Source organism: Podarcis vaucheri, assembly GCF_965113315.1.
Source record: "Podarcis vaucheri genome assembly, chromosome: 12".
Classification (NCBI taxonomy): Eukaryota; Metazoa; Chordata; class Lepidosauria; order Squamata; family Lacertidae; genus Podarcis; species Podarcis vaucheri.
Window position 1 is genome coordinate 26,428,483 of NC_138750.1, and position 15,833 is coordinate 26,444,315.

General features: G+C 43.9%; 1 protein-coding gene across 1 annotated transcript in view; it reads right to left on the bottom strand.

Moving 5' to 3' along the window:
• Positions 1-15,833, bottom strand: part of CHN2 (chimerin 2) — a 146,312-nt gene that overhangs the window by 50,557 nt on the left and 79,922 nt on the right. The gene's annotated exons all lie outside the window — the stretch shown is intronic.

Genomic DNA, 15,833 nt, shown 5'->3' on the forward strand with positions numbered 1-15,833 from the left:
GAAACGAAGGAACTTCCAACAGAGATGAGAGTATGAGCACATTTCTTTAAATATCGATTCAAGCTCATACATATGGCCAAAAATGAGCTTCTACAGATATTTTTTCATGAACACTTCCAATATGATTCTCTCAGACTGCCCACTGAGTCTCAAAAGAATAGCTCAGCAGGTTCAATTATATCACTTTTTCCCAGATTGTTTGCTAGGTTCAATTGCATCAGCTGCTAAATTGGCAGTCTGACAGTGAGACGCATATCCTTGTTCAGTGTTATCTTCCTTTACTGGCAAATGTTAAAATTGCTCCATAGTGCAGTTTCACCTCAGGCTAGAAAATTATTTATCTGATTTTTCTAGATGTGCATTAAGACAAGGTAACCAGGTACCAACTATAGAAGAATGGTTATGTAAATTGGATTTGGCCAATTGATGGATATAATAAGACTAAAGCCAATGAATAGTCAAGAAGGAATGAAAGTGCTTGAATGATTATTTAGAAAGACAAAGTTCTAATATGAAAATTTGGCTGTGTCTAGAATGACCTTGTGAATGGAAAAGGGGAAACATATATACATACATATCTATATATTAAGATGAAAATAATACTGAAATACAGATAAAATATGAAATGTGAAAGGAAATGTTGTGCGAATGATGGAAATCTATTACTACAGTGGTACCCCGCAAGACGAACGCCTCGGAAGACGAAAAACTCGCTAGACGAAGGAGTTTTTCATTTTCTTAGCCGCTTCGCAAGACACATTTCCCTATGGGCTTGCTTTGCGAAACGAAGCTTGCCCCGCAAGCTCTGGGGATAGCGGGTAAGCGCAGCGCGTCTTCCCCGCTGTCCCCGGACCTCTTTTGAAGCAAGGGGCGGCGGGGAGAAGATCGCTTCTCCCCGTTGCCAGCCCCGCAATCTCCGGGGACAGAGGGGAAGGCGCACGCGCCTTCCCCTCTCTCCCCGGACCCCGTTTGAACCAAGGGGCAGCAACGGGGAGAAGCGATCTTCTCCCCTCCGCCCCTTGCTTCAAAAGAGGGGACAGGGGGGAAGGCGCGCGCACCTTCCCCTCTCTCCCCGGATCCCTTTTGAACCAAGGGGCGGCAACGGGGAGAAGAAATCTTCTCCCCACTGCCCCTTGCTTTAAACAGGTCCGGGGACAGAGGGGAAGGCGTGCGGCGCTTCCCCTCTGTCCCCGGACGGTCTCCATAGGAACACATTGATTGATTTTCAATGCATTCCTATGGGAAACCGTGCTTCGCAAGACGAAAAACTCGCAAGAAGAAAAAACTTGCGGAACGAATTAATTTCGTCTTGCGAGGCACCACTGTATTTTGTAAAATAGTGTTTATTGTATTGAAATTTTATTCTTTTACTGTATACTTTTCTTCACATCCCCCCCTTTATTTTTATTTATATTATTCCTTATGTATGGCTTCGTATTGATGTATTTACTTTGCAATAAAAATTCTATATTTTTTTTAAAGGCTTTACTGCTAACATTTCAGTAAAGACTCTCTGATACAAGATGATTATGCTTTTGTGGCAGTGAGGTAGGAGAATATTTGTTTGTTTCAGCTACAAAATTAACTGCATAAGAGTTGTTACAGCAAATATATATATTTGCGTAACAACTCTTACGCAGTTAATTTTGTAGCTGAAACAAACAAAGAAACCCACACCCTTGAATAATGAAATGCCATGGAATAAGAGCATAAATGAAGAGAAGTAATGTGTTTTTAATAATTAATATACTTTAGCAGCCAAAATATAAATGATTTAAGGGGAAAGTGATAATAACTAATGTGAGGCTTTTTCATAAATGCATAATTTAGGAAGGCTAATGATGGAGGGAATGGGCCAACTCTTCAGAAACATTAGATTGCTGTCAAAAAATACCCCTCCATGTAGTTTTCTTAATGTGGACATTCAAATTCCAAAGAAGAGTAATCTTTTGTATTTGTCACAAATTTCCTAAATTTGTCGGTGTCATGGGTTTCCAGCGGCTGTGACAATCCCAGCCTTCCTTGACAAGGGTATCCTTTTTATGTTTACATAAAACTTCACACTATTTCAGAACGGGGAAAAGGTTTCTTTTACCATTGGAGTGTGAGAATGCTGACTGTTGTTTCCACACTTTTCCTGGAGAATGTAATTACTGGCTTTCATAAACTGATCACACTATCAAGATGCAAATTAAGACCAGATGTACAGACAGCATACATGTATAGCTTGATAGGGATATTGAAAATCGTATCCAAAATTATTCCTCCCAGCTATACATCCCTGCATTAGTGGAGCTCCATATAAGAGATTTTGCAGTAATTCAACCTGGAGGTTACTAAGGGCTTGAGACTCCAGAGAGCCACTGGCCATCAAGAGGAGACAATAGATGAATAAATAGTCTGGCTGGTATAAGGTATGCTCCTCGTGTAAATTTTAAACTATCACAGACATTGTGAAAAGAAAAAGGACAGGCTTCTCACTGCTGCCATGTGTGGCTTGGAGCAGTGGCGTAGCGTGGAGGGTGCAGGGGGGCCGGCCGCACCGGGCGCAACATCTGGGGGTTAGGGGGCGCAAATCCACGGGTTAGGGAGCGCAAATCCACGGGTTAGGGGGTGCAAATTACTTGCCTTGCCCCGGGTGCTGACAACCCACGCTACGCCACTGGCTTGGAGCAAAATAGCAGGCATGCAATGTCAGAAAGCACTGACTACAGAAGAGTTTGGGTTTTTTAAAGATCAAGTTTGCAAAGATAAATATCAGTAAGACCAATACTCTTTCACCCATAATAACTTTATATGGCAAATGCATATAATTTCTGTTTCATGTGCTTGTTTTATACACATTACAAAGACTTTTCCATGCAGGGAAACCTTGTTCTTTTAAAACATGTATATTTTCAAATGGTTGAATCTGAGAAGCTATTCTTTTCCCAGAGGCTATAATTTAAAACCTGATCAGCCATTGGCTTGGACAGCCCTTTTTGCCAAACCAGTTTCCTGTGTTCTGTCATTATGTCACCAGAATATCTCAAGCTTGGCTGCATGTGAAAAGGGAAAGGACCATAAACAGTAAAGATAAGCTGGAATGAAACAGCTAAAATATGAGCTATAAAAGGGAAAGAAGTTTGAAGTACCATCATCCCAAGAAGCAGCAGGTTAATGAAGTCATAAAGAAAGAAAGCCAAAAAAGAGGGAGATGAGCGACCTGGAAACATCAAGACAGAAATCAAACCGAATTACTGAAGTCTGCCAATTTCAGCATTACCTCATTCATCAGACAGTCTGATCCGAAACATTTTCTGTCTGCTGTGATAACGTTATGCAATGAATGGTCCATGTAGATTGAGGTCTAAACCAGTGTTTCCCAACCTTTTTTGGGCAAAGGCACACTTGTTTCATGAAAAAAATCTCGAGGCACACCACAGCCCCGTGACGTCAGCGCGCAGCGTCACGCCGGGAGGGACGCACGAAAGTGTAAGTTTCAATTTTTTCCCCTCCCCCTTGCCTTCCTTCTGTGCCAACCGCCAAAAAGCCAAGAATCGCAGGACCGCCGGCGGGGGGGGGGGAGGGCGAGCGGAGGCAGCGGCGAGCCCCGTTCCTCCCCATCCGCCCCATTCCGTGCAAGGAGCACGAACAGGTGTGAGAAGGGGGTCAAACCTGCGGGCTGGCGCCGGGGAACCTCCAAGCTTTGGGGGTGGGGGGGAGGAGGCATCAAAGCGAGGCAGGAAGGAGAGCGCGGCTTGGCTGGGTGAGCTTTGGCAGGGGCAGGGAATGAGAGCCGCGAGGCAGGCGCTGTGGACGGAGGCGCTGCCCGCCGAGCTCGCAGGCAGCCAGGCAGGCAGACGGCGAGAGCCCCGCGCTGGGCGGCCTCTCCTCGCCGCCGCCCCGCCTCTCGCCGCCCGACTCGCCCACGTCCCTCCGGGGACTGCGCCCCAATTGAAAATTTGACTTTAAAAAAAATTATCTTTCGGATTTTTTTATTTTTCCCACGGCACACCAGGCAACATCTCGCGGCACACTAGTGTGCCGCGGAACAGTGGTTGAAAAACACTGGTCTAAACACAAGTCATTTGAGTCCATTCTATCAAAAATACTGTATTCCCCCACAGATTAATGGAACCAGGGGGGAAATCTAGGATTACAGTGGTACCTCGGGTTACATACGCTTCAGGTTACATATGCTTCAGGTTACAGATGTCACTAACCCAGAAATAGTACCTCGGGTTAAGAACTTTGCTTCAGGATGAGAACAGAAATCGTGCTCCGGCGGCACGGCAGCAGCAGGAGGCCCCATTAGCTAAAGTGGTCTTCAGGTTAAGAACAGTTTCAGGTTAAGAACAGACCTCCGGAACGAATTAAGTACTTAACCCGAGGTACCACTGTATTATTATTTTTCAACAGCCACTTATTGCATGAATAACTTATCATTGTGAGCTGCAAAGGGTCAACTGGGGAAAAACATATATATTGTGAGAGCTCTACTTCTATACATCCCATGATTCAGAGCGAGTCCGTTTCCTCTCATGACAGCCTTTGTCTCCCACTTCCACCAAGGGTCAGGTTGATTTGATTCCCCTCCTTGTTCCCAGTGTAGATCTTCACACCACCCTGTTCCTGATCTGGTGAGCACCATTTTATGGTTTGCCTCAAGTGCCAAAATGTATTGGGCCAGCCCTGCTCACAGTTCCCTCATCCCAGGCTGCCTCCCACATCTTGTTGCCCATCCCCACCCCCTCACAGTTCGGCTCAAAATCCCACTCCCCCCCCCAAACCCAGTATCTTCCCCGTTGCTGCTGCTGCTAGTGATGGAGAAGAAAGAGAAGAACGTCTTTCCCCCCTTCCACTTCCTATGCTACCAACAGAAGGAAGTGTGTATTTGAAATTGCATCCTTTCTCTGGCAGCAGATGAAGCGAAGGCAAAGGGGCATGGAAAGGCTTGCTGTGACCACCCACCTGACCCACTTGCTGTGCCAGCCCCATTGCTGGTGCCCCATCTCCGGAAGCAACCAGAGGCAACGATAAGGTGAGAGCAGGAAGGCTTGCAAAGGGCGTCCTGTGTTGGTCCACCTGCCCACCTGCCTCGGGTCACTGTTAGAATTCCTGCTCCATGACTGCAGTCATGGGACTGTTGCCTATCACATGATGGTATATGTTTTGTCTCCACAAAGTGGGAAGTGACGGAAACAGGATGTTTGTGTTACTGTGCTCCGTGAAGTGGGACTATTTTCCTTTGTTCTTTCACTTTGCTGTCTGATGCTAGAGAGAGAGGGAGCCGTGTTGCAGTGCTTTGTGTGTCTTTATACGTAAATAAAGTAGATTAGCCAAAATGCTGAGTTGCTGGGGTTCTGTAACGCAAACTGCGTAACACTCTGCGGATCCCTAAGTGTGCCGATGTCTGTTGGCATCTGTCGCTGTGTTGTTCAGGCTGAAGAAAGCTTTTAAAGCTCCTGAACGATCGACCAGGAGGGAGAGAACATGCCAGTCGGGCATGTGTCTCTGCCAGGGTCCTACTCAAGTGTAGGACGAGCTCCTGATAGTCACCTCCTCTCCTCCTCCTCACCCCAAGACTGCCCGCCTGCCAGGGCACTCCCCAGAGATGGTCCTGCTTTGTTGTCACCATCTTTCTCCTTAGCGTTGTCTGCAACAGGTGTGCAGCAGTAGCAAAGTGGCATGGTTGCTGTCCTGGCTGGTCCATTGCAGCTTGTCTAGGCAATTGCTCATGCCACTTGCCCACTCACCTGCTGCCATGCTGCTGTTGGCAGGGCCGCCTACTGGCAGCCATGTGAACTGCAGCATGATCCTATTTCTTCTTACAATATTGTATACAGGGAAAACGCTATTCTGAGAGCTTTGGACTCTTTACTGATGCAGCTGCTGTACAACAGGATTTAGCACAATGTATATTTACTTATAAATAGTCAACACTGCAAGCCTTTTCAAATCTCGGGCAGTTTTGCTTTGGTCACAGAATTGTATGCAGAATTGAAGAGCTGACACAAAGCCCAGTGAAATTAAAAGGAACCTCTCCATTGACTTCAATGGACTTTGAACCAGGTTGTACTGCTGTCTGGCTTTCAGCTGCTGTATTAAGAGGATAAATGACTTGAGCGGCTGCTTTGTGAGCGAACAATTAAGGGTGGAAATCAGTGTGACATACCAATGTGCTACACAGCAATTTTCGCTAGCGGTAAAATGAAAATATATTATGTAAATGAACATTATAAGGCCCGTGTTCATTCAATGGCTTATATTGTATTGTAAGAGAATAAAAAGGCCACAAGGATAAAAATAATAAAACAAAGATTCAGGCTGTGGTTATTGTGTGAATTTGTACTCAAGTGTGGGATTCAAATCCTTTCTGTTCACGCCTCCTTTCTTAATGTATTGGAACTTAAAGACCTGTCAGCCACTTGGACAGATCCCTCTTCAGTTGCCAGCCCTAATTCCATAAAAGCTTTTGTCATCTATTTTCAGCAACTAAATTAAGATAAAGCAAAAAATGAAATTAAGACCAAGAGAAGTATTTTAAAGCACAATGAACTGCGAACTCACCCCAACAACAAAAAGATAAACTTGGATTACCCATGATGCATAGCTAATCCAAAATGCCCCATGGTCTCACATGGGCTATTGTAAAATTGGTGCAATATTTGTTAGTATGCGTTTTCTACTTCAAAAAGATCATTATTAACTGAGCAATAAGTGGAGTAATGACATGCAAATAGCTCATGAAAAATACAGTGGGCTTTTATATATATATAAAAAAGAAGTTCAAATACTTTCAAGAAACAATTGAGATTACCATATTTCATATATAATTACATGTTGCGGGCAGGGGTGGGGAATAGTATGCCTCAGAGCAGCAGTGGCAGACTTTTCAACTTCACAGAGAATGTTATGAGGGAAAGAGGCAATATATATATCTCGCCTCAAATACTTAATTCTGTCTTAGTGAATTTGTTTTTTACAAAAAGTGATAGCGATTACATGAACGCATGGCTCTTTCTCTTACTGCTGCAGTAAAACTGTTATGTTCTTTGCATATGAATCTGTAACAAGCAGACCATTTTTTGAAGCATTTGATAAACAAGTGCCAGCCCTATGCAAGCCAATCCCACACAACTACTTTAGCAGCTGTAGCACTAGCAGTGGGTTGTGCCGCTACAACAGAAGAATTCCTTGCAAGTGCAATAGAGTAATGCTCTCTGACTCGTCAGAATGAGCATGTACAACCTGCTCGCTCAAGAATGGCCAGCAAGTTTGGGCTACTGGGTTTACCTTACTTGCCTGACCAGCCCTTCAGATGTTGTGTAAGTGAACTGCTGGGACGCGGGTGGCGCGGTGGTCTAAACCACTGAGCCTCTTGGGCTTGCCGATCAGAAGGACGGCGGTTCGAATCCCCACAACAGGGTGAGCTCCCATTGCTTTGTCTCAGCTCCTGCCTACCTAGCAGTTTGAAAGCACACCAGTGCAAGCAGATAAATAGGTACTGCTGCGGTGGGAAGGTAATTGGCGTTTCCATGTGCTCTGGTTTCTGTCGTTCCGTTGTGCCAGAAGCAGTTTAGTCATGCTGGCCACATGACACAGAAAGTTGTCTGCGGACAAATGGCGGCTTCCTCAGCCTGAAAGTGAGATGAGCTCCACAACCCCATAGTCGCCTTTGACTTAAATGAATTGCTGATAAGCCATCCACATCTTTTCAAGTAGTGCTGTGTGCAGGGCAGTTCTGACTGTTACAGCTGACCAAAGTGGGTCTGCTTTGGCAGCAATATCGTGTCATGTCTTTTCATGCTACTGAGTATGGCCCTGTGCTGGTGCTGATGCAGAGCACATCATGCCTTCTTCTTGACATTCTGGGAATCATATGTCAGCCTACAAGACTGATTCATTACATATCCAAATGAAAACACTGAGAGGAAGCTCCTGTTGCTACGGGGGGGGGGGGAGTAATTGCATTTCAATGGACCAGAAGTGTAATCTCCCTTGCATTAATTTAGGACTTTATTGTTTAAACATCATTCCAAGTTCCTAACTGAAGCTGCAAAACTTTACCCAGCAATACATAGCAAGTCCCACTGAACTTACAAGCAGCTATTCCTGTGCTAGGCTGCCCACAAGCTTCTTTGGGGAAGCTTCCCCCTCCCCATACCCTTAGCAAGCCTTCACTGTTATTTCTTTTGTGGGGTGGGCGGGCGGAAATTGCTTACACATCAAGCACTACTACAAATGTCTGTCTACTAGCAGTAGTCATTTTTTTTTTAATGGAAAATGTTTCAGTTAACCAAGATAAAAGTGGGAGAAAATGAAAAAGGAAACTAAAGGTGCATTAAAAATGCAAACCAAAATCAAAACCAAATTTAAAAAACCACTGCAATTCTGTAAATACTTGTCTAATTGTAAATTGTACTAGCCCAGATTATAAATGTGCATGGTTGATCTAGTCTACTCTACAAGGGAACTCTATGCTAAAAATACCATTCTTGGCTTGGTTCTATGGGCACTCAGCTTCCTTGCAATACACATCAAAGAACACATGGAATTAGGAAAGTGTATTAATCAGATTAATATGAAATCAAAGGGAGATGCCTGCTTTGCTTCTACCCCAAAGGTTTTTTTTATAAAAAAAACCCCGGAGTCATTGTTAACAGCTGGAGATCTTCCAATCTCTTTTCATACATCTATATCATTAAAAGCACACAAGCCATGTGAATGCAATGAGCAGGCATTATGATTTCAAAGTGGAGAGGGCCATGAAAGAGAGAGCAGATGTTACTCCACTGTCACAATTCAAATCCTTCCCTCTTGCGGTTCTTTCTTTGTTGCAGATTTCCAGGCCAGCTGGGAAAATAATCACTTTCAACAGTGCAGCAGCATAAGACAAACTAGGAAACCTGGGCGTGCAGAGAAGCGGGGGCAGGGGCAGCGAAGGCTTACGGCTTTCTCCTAATGTGATCAATTCAGTATTGTCACAAGTTAAAACCAAGGGCTATGTAAAGTGTTTTCAGTGCTACTCCTGAGCATAAAGCACAAAACAGGGTTGGAATTGGATGTTGTGCTAAGGAGATCATTCTGTCAATTGATGGGCCCAATGGAATCATCTCTTCTCTCCTCCCGTGTGCTGTTCTGGCGGTTCTCCTGACGGTCCAGAGAGGATTGGGGGGGGGTCCATGGGGGTGCATGGAAGGAAGAACTAGATGGGGAAAGCCCTTTTGCACAAGCAGGAGTCCTTGTGCGAGCTTCTGCTCGTGCGACTGGGTAGTTGAGTTCTAGACCGACAGGCAGACGTAGCCAGGGTTATTTTATTCATTAAAGTACTTAAAGGTTCTTAAGTTTATTATTGCATTTTAAAGCCCTGCCCTTCCTCCACAGAGCTCAGGCAGGGAGAAAATTTTCCTCACAACCACTCTAAAGTAGGTTAGCTGAGAGGTGGTGACTGGTGCAAGGTCACCCAGTGAGCTTCGTGGCTGAGTAGAAATTTGAACCTGTTTAGTTCTAACATTTTCGAGCACAATACAGATTGTTGGTGCTAACCTTTAAAGCCCAAAACAGCCTCAGTCCAGTATACCCGAAGGAGCGTCTCCACCCCCATCCTTCAGTCCGGACATTGAGGTCCAGCGCCGAGGGCCACCCGCGACAGGGTGAGCTCCCGTTGCTCTGTCCCAGCACTTCGAAAGCACGCCAGTACAAGTAGATAAATAGGTACCATTGCAGTAGGAAGGTAAACGGCCTTTCCGTGTGCTCCAGTTTCCGTTACGGTGTCCCGTTGCACCAGAAGCAGTTTAGTCCTGCTGGACCCACGGCCCAGAAAGCTGTCTGTGGACAAACGCCAGCTCCCTCGGCCTGAAAGCGAGATGAGCGCCACAACCCCATAGTCGCCTTTGACTGGACTTAACCGTCCAGGGGTCCTTTTTTAATATTAGGGGTGGGGAACATTTCTCAGAAGGCTGCATTCCCTTCTGGGAGACCCATGCCACCGGTGGGCAGGTGGGCAGAGAGAAACATGGGTGGAGCAATCAATATAAATGTTGTTTTTGTGCAATAGGCTAGTTTATACACACACACCCCTTTATCTGTGCAGGAAAAGTAAAGGTATTATCAAAGTTCAAAGAAACATTCTGGCCAGACCAAAATCACCATCAAAGATGGTGTGAATCATGAGGAGCGCTGCCCGAGGAAAATGCCAGGGTGAACAAGGCCCCTGGGTTAGCGTACATGGAAGTTAATTTATATTATATCCCTTTCCCTACTTCGATTCATTAAAAAAAATACATATATTCCTATATATCTTTTCAGGGTATTTACACCTGATAATAGCACCCTATTGAAAGGTGCCACACAGAGCACCTGGAAAAAAAGGATCATAACCTTTGATGACAAAGAAAATATTTTGTCAACACTTTTGTAGCCAGCATTATCTGAAGCCTGTTTCAAATGTCTCAAAACAGGATCCAGTTCCTATGTATAAGGAAGCGACATTCAACGCCTTGTTTGAATGACTAGATTTTTACCCTGGGAAGCCAGAACCTCTCCGTTTCAATTCACTGCTTTGTAAAATGGGGCAACAATGCCTTTCTTCGCAGCATTGGAAGTAATAACAGAAACAGTGTCACATCCACATAATAAACAAAGCCTACACAAAATACTTCACATGGTACTTTGATGCACATGTAAAGATGCACGTGTTATTTTTAAAATGACCATCTCCTAACCCTGGAAGCGAATTAGTAAGCTATAATACCCTCTTTAAAAACAGATGGGAAAGAGCTACACAAAGTTCCAGTGTCTGTCAATGTGAATCAATGAGAGATCTAGTATAAAAATGCAAAAACTCATACAGAATACTGAGTGTACGAGATCGTATCCGCTATCCACCCTGGTTTTAAAAAAATAAACCTAGCGGAAAAGTTCCCTGATTCAGCTGAAACTCCAAGGGCGACGACTTCATAATGATCACCCGTATCTGGGCAGGAAATACAACTTGAGGTTTGAGAGGTGACTCTGAAGAGAGCCAGGGGGGTTGCGTGTAAACAGCAAAACAAGACAGGACGCAGCAACCTGGGAGCTGAAGAGGGAGCCTGGCAACAGACAGCTTGGCAGATGGGATTGGAAGGCTGACAGCCACTTTCAGAGGCACAGTGTTGTTGCTGATAGAGAGGCAGCAACAGCAAAAGCAAAAAAAAAGGGGGGGGAGAAGGGAGAGGGTAGGACGATTGCTTACAAGCCCTGCTTTTCTATTCAATTACCGACTGCCATTAAGAAGCGGCTTAGCAAATCTGAGGGCCTCCAGCGCTCGTCTTTAAGGTTTTGATTAGAAAAAATATATATTTATCAGCCTCAGGTCTGCTACTGAAATGAGTCCCGCTATAGACACTGAACATATTTTGTCCAATTGGGTCATGAATCCCTGCTGCACACAGACAGATCTTCAAACACTGCACTCTTCCAGGAATCATGCCTCAGCTCACAGGATCATTTTTATCTAGCAGTAAGGGCCCGCAGGTGTCACAGGAATCGATCCAGGAGCCATGCCGTGCTTGCTAAATGTTGTACCGGAAATGGCTTTCAGGCTGTGATCCTATGCACAACTGACCTGAGGCTAAGCCCCACTGAGCTGGGTGAGATTTGCTTTCGAGTAAACATGCATAGAATTAGGCTGTAACTGCCCGTGAAAAGGGGGAAGATGGGATAGTGGCAACCTGTAAAACTAGGGTGTGTACATTAGTCCATTTTGTGTGACAACACTATCTTGTCTAAAAATTCCGTCTTAACATTAAGATGGTTATTTTGCCCTCTTTCAGAGAATTGGGGCATTTCCAAATAGGAAAAACCTGGTAAGTATTTCTTTAAAACTTGGAAACAACCCACTTGCAATATCTGAATGGCCTATTTAATAAATTAAGCACCCTCAGTAAACAGGACAATTTAGGATTCATTTTTTTAAAGAGAATGTGCTTACTATTTAACAAGCCCTTTTAAAACACCAATACTTTTAAAACAAGCCTGTTGTCCAAGCAGTTTATGTAACTAACAATGTATGCAAAAAACTATACAGCAATTATTCCCAGAAATAATATTTCCTCTTGCTTGCATACACTGCTCAGATTAAAGCTTTGCCAGATAAATGCACCCTTCACAGACATTTAAATATGTAAATATAAACATGAAATAATAATTTGCACCCATATTGGAGACTAAACAGGGCAAGGGTATATGTAGACAAATTTCTCAGAGGGTTGATCCTTTCACATGTGACCTTGCAATAAACCACACATTGTTTTCTGCTTTATGTCTGAAGCTAACATAGGGGCACTGGTCTCGTTTTGCTGTTTGAGATGAAGTTCTTTGATGCTTGGGAGAGTTTTATCCCAAAAGGCAGGATAAACACACTAAATAAATAAACAAACCAGAAAAACACATGAAGCTACTGTATCTTTTTTTAAAAAAAGTTACAGTAAAAAAACGAAAACCATAAAAACTCTTAAGTAAAGCTGCCATCTAGTGTTTGAAACATGTAGCTCTGCCAATAAATCACCCCACTTTTATGAAATGTAAGCCTTCCTTGATTCCTTCCTAAAGGATTCAGTAACAAGGCAGGTTACGAGTTAAGGTAGCTACCTATTTTTACCTAGCCTTTTAAATAAAAAGGTTACATGTTATGACTTTATCAATAGCGTTAGTACAGTTATGAAAAACCATAGATCACTTAATCAGAAAAATCTCTAAGCCGTATGTATAAAATAATTATCAAGAAAACATACATACACTCAGCAAAAATTTAAAAAAATTGAATATACATAACTAAGTTATATATCTGGGGAGACTTGTTGAAATAAAAATGTTTCCAGCAGGCATCTAATTATAGTGAGGACCAGGACTTTTTTTCCAGCTGGAACTTGCCAGAACTCAGTTTTGGCACCTCTCGGTTGGGCGCCATTGCCATTAAGAAGAGAACAAGGGAGGTGTTCATGGTGAGTTCCAGCAACTCTTTTTCTAGAAAAACAGCAATGGTGAGGACACATGTCTAGTGTCAATAGGGTGTTCCAATGCATTAAGGTGATGATGCCACGCTAAAATATCAAGTCCTCACATATGCAGAACAAACAATATACAGTATGGCACTTTGTAACTTCGACAAACTGGTAAAACAAGGCATATATGAGGCAAGGCAATCCCTCAATCCAAAGCCATTATGTGCTGTATATGCCAACTTGTTCCAGTAACAAATCAGCATCTTTGAGTGAAGGTTGGATGGAAGAAAATGCTTTCAAAAAGTAATACTGAGTGCAAAAAAAGGGCTTCTTTGAATTGCATAACTCAAAACCTTCTGCTTCTGCATAGGAAGCTCTATCTGCTGATGGATGGCCACACCAACTCGGCCCCTTACACACTGACCAGATGCTTGGAAGCTGTGGCTGGATGGTTTCGTGGGAGCCGATTGAAACTAAATCCTTCGAAGACAGAGGTCCTATGGCTAGGTCGGGATAGCATGGGGATGAGGGACCAACTCCCTTCTCTTGCGGGGGCCCAATTAGTGCCATTGCCTTCCGTTAAGAGTTTAGGTGTAATCCTTGACGCCTCCCTTTCCATGGAGGCGCAAGTCACAGCAACAGCCAAGGCGACATTTTTCCACCTTCGCCGCATCAAGCAGTTGGTCCCTTACCTTTCCCGCCCCGACCTGGCCACAGTGATCCACGCGACAGTCATCTCCAGGCTTGACTACTGTAATTCGCTCTACGCGGGGCTGCCCTTGAAGCTGTCCCAGAAACTCCAGCGGGTACAGAATGCTGCAGCGAGGCTCCTCACGGGGTCTCTGCCATGGGAGCATATTCATCCAGTGCTTTTCAAGCTGCACTGGCTCCCGGTGGAGTACAGGGTCAGATTTAAGGTGCTGCTTTTGACCTTTAAAGCCCTTCACGGCCTAGGACCCTCGTACCTACGGGACCGCCTCGCCTGGTATGCCCCACGGAGAGCCTCAAGGTCCATAAATAACAACACCCTAGTGGTCCCAGGCCCTAAGGAAGTTAGATTGGCTTCAACCAGAGCCAGTGCCTTTTCAGCACTGGCCCCAACTTGGTGGAACGCTCTGTCTCATGAGACCAGGGCCCTGCAGGATCTGATTTCTTTCCGCAGGGCCTGTAAGACAGAGTTGTTCCGCCTGGCCTTTGGATTGGAGCCAATTTGATTCCCTCCGCCCCCCTTTTTCTTTTTTCTTTTCCTTCTCCTGCAATGAGGCTTCATTTTAATATTTTAATGTTCCATTATTTTAATGTTGTATTTTATTTTTGTTTTTAAGTTGTAATCACTCATCTTGTTTTTATTATTGCTTGTAAGCCGCTCTGAGTCCGGCCTTGGCTGGGGAGGGCGGGGTATAAATAAAAAATTATTATTATTATTATTATCAATTTACATAGAATTACAAGTCCTGTATTTGAAAAGCACACTGAGCGACTTGGACACAATGATAGGTGAAAGATTATTGCATTGTTATATTCTCCATCTCAGAAAACACGGCGAGATAATCAAATATAGATTTGTGCCTACAGAGCTGCCTTATATTTTCCGGTGATTGCACAAAGGAAGAAATCTGGGCAGGAAATGGATGTGCCACTGTATCATCTTTAACGGGAAATTGTTTATGAAGTTTTCAGTAGCTGTTCCACATGCAATTTTTACACCTCGAGCTTCGGCTACACTTTAAATACACGTACTGCTGATGCAATTTGGCCGCGGTTCCATAGCATGTCCACTTCTAAGCTCGTTTTTAATGACTAAGAATGGACCAAATGTTATGATCAATATTTGAATGTGCCACAGAGTATGGGAAAACAGAATGGCATTTTTAAAAAATGAATAAATATGGCTCTAAAGCTCCTCAGAGCTTTATTCATTTATATATATATATATATATAATTATAAACCAGTGAATAATATAAAATATCAAGTCGATGCACGACAACGTACAGAGATACACTAAAGCGTAAAACGCCAAAAAATACAAAATACTAACAAAAATTGCTTTAAGTACCTACAGACAATAAAGCTGTTATTTTACTGGTAGGATTATTCCAGCATTCCTACTTTGGGGCGACATTTCACATTCTGCTTTTACAGTCATACCTTGGATCTCAAACACTGTGGCTCCTGAACAAATTGGCTCCCAAACGATCGAAAACCAGAAGTGAGTGTTCCGGTTTTCGAACAATTTTCGGAAGCCGAACACCCGGCGCGGCTTCCGATTGGCTGCACGAGCTTCCTGCAGCCAATCAGAAGCTGTGCTTTGGTTTTGGAAGTTGAAAGGACTTCCGGAACAGATTCCGTTCGACTTCCAAGGTACGACTGTACTTTATTGGTAAGGTAAATGCAGTATTTGTTTAAAGACAGAATAGCTAGACCTGATTAGAGGTGGCGCCAGCGGCGGCAGGGGAGTTCAACAGCATGCCCTTGATCCCCAATGAAGGTGTTGCTGATTCACCAGGAGTCTATGAATTATACTTGCTATGATGATGTATTATGTCAGTTTTTGCACACACAAAAAAAGACTGGCAAGTATTCGCTTTCCTGGGAATGCGGGATAATTTCCAAGTTTGAATCACACGCTCAATTCAAAAGAAACAGACAAAACCCTTCAGGTGTGTGTTGTATACTAGCAACCTGTTTTACTGGAGGAAGCTAGAAGACCTTTGGATGAAGCAGACTTAATATAAAAGCAACAGGCAAACATTTCGCTGCAGTGCAATGACAGGCCTTCATATGAGAAAACTGAACAATGGTGCGGCCGCCCAATTCTTAAAGTGGCTATTCACCTGGTTTTTTTAAAAAGCGCAGCATGAACA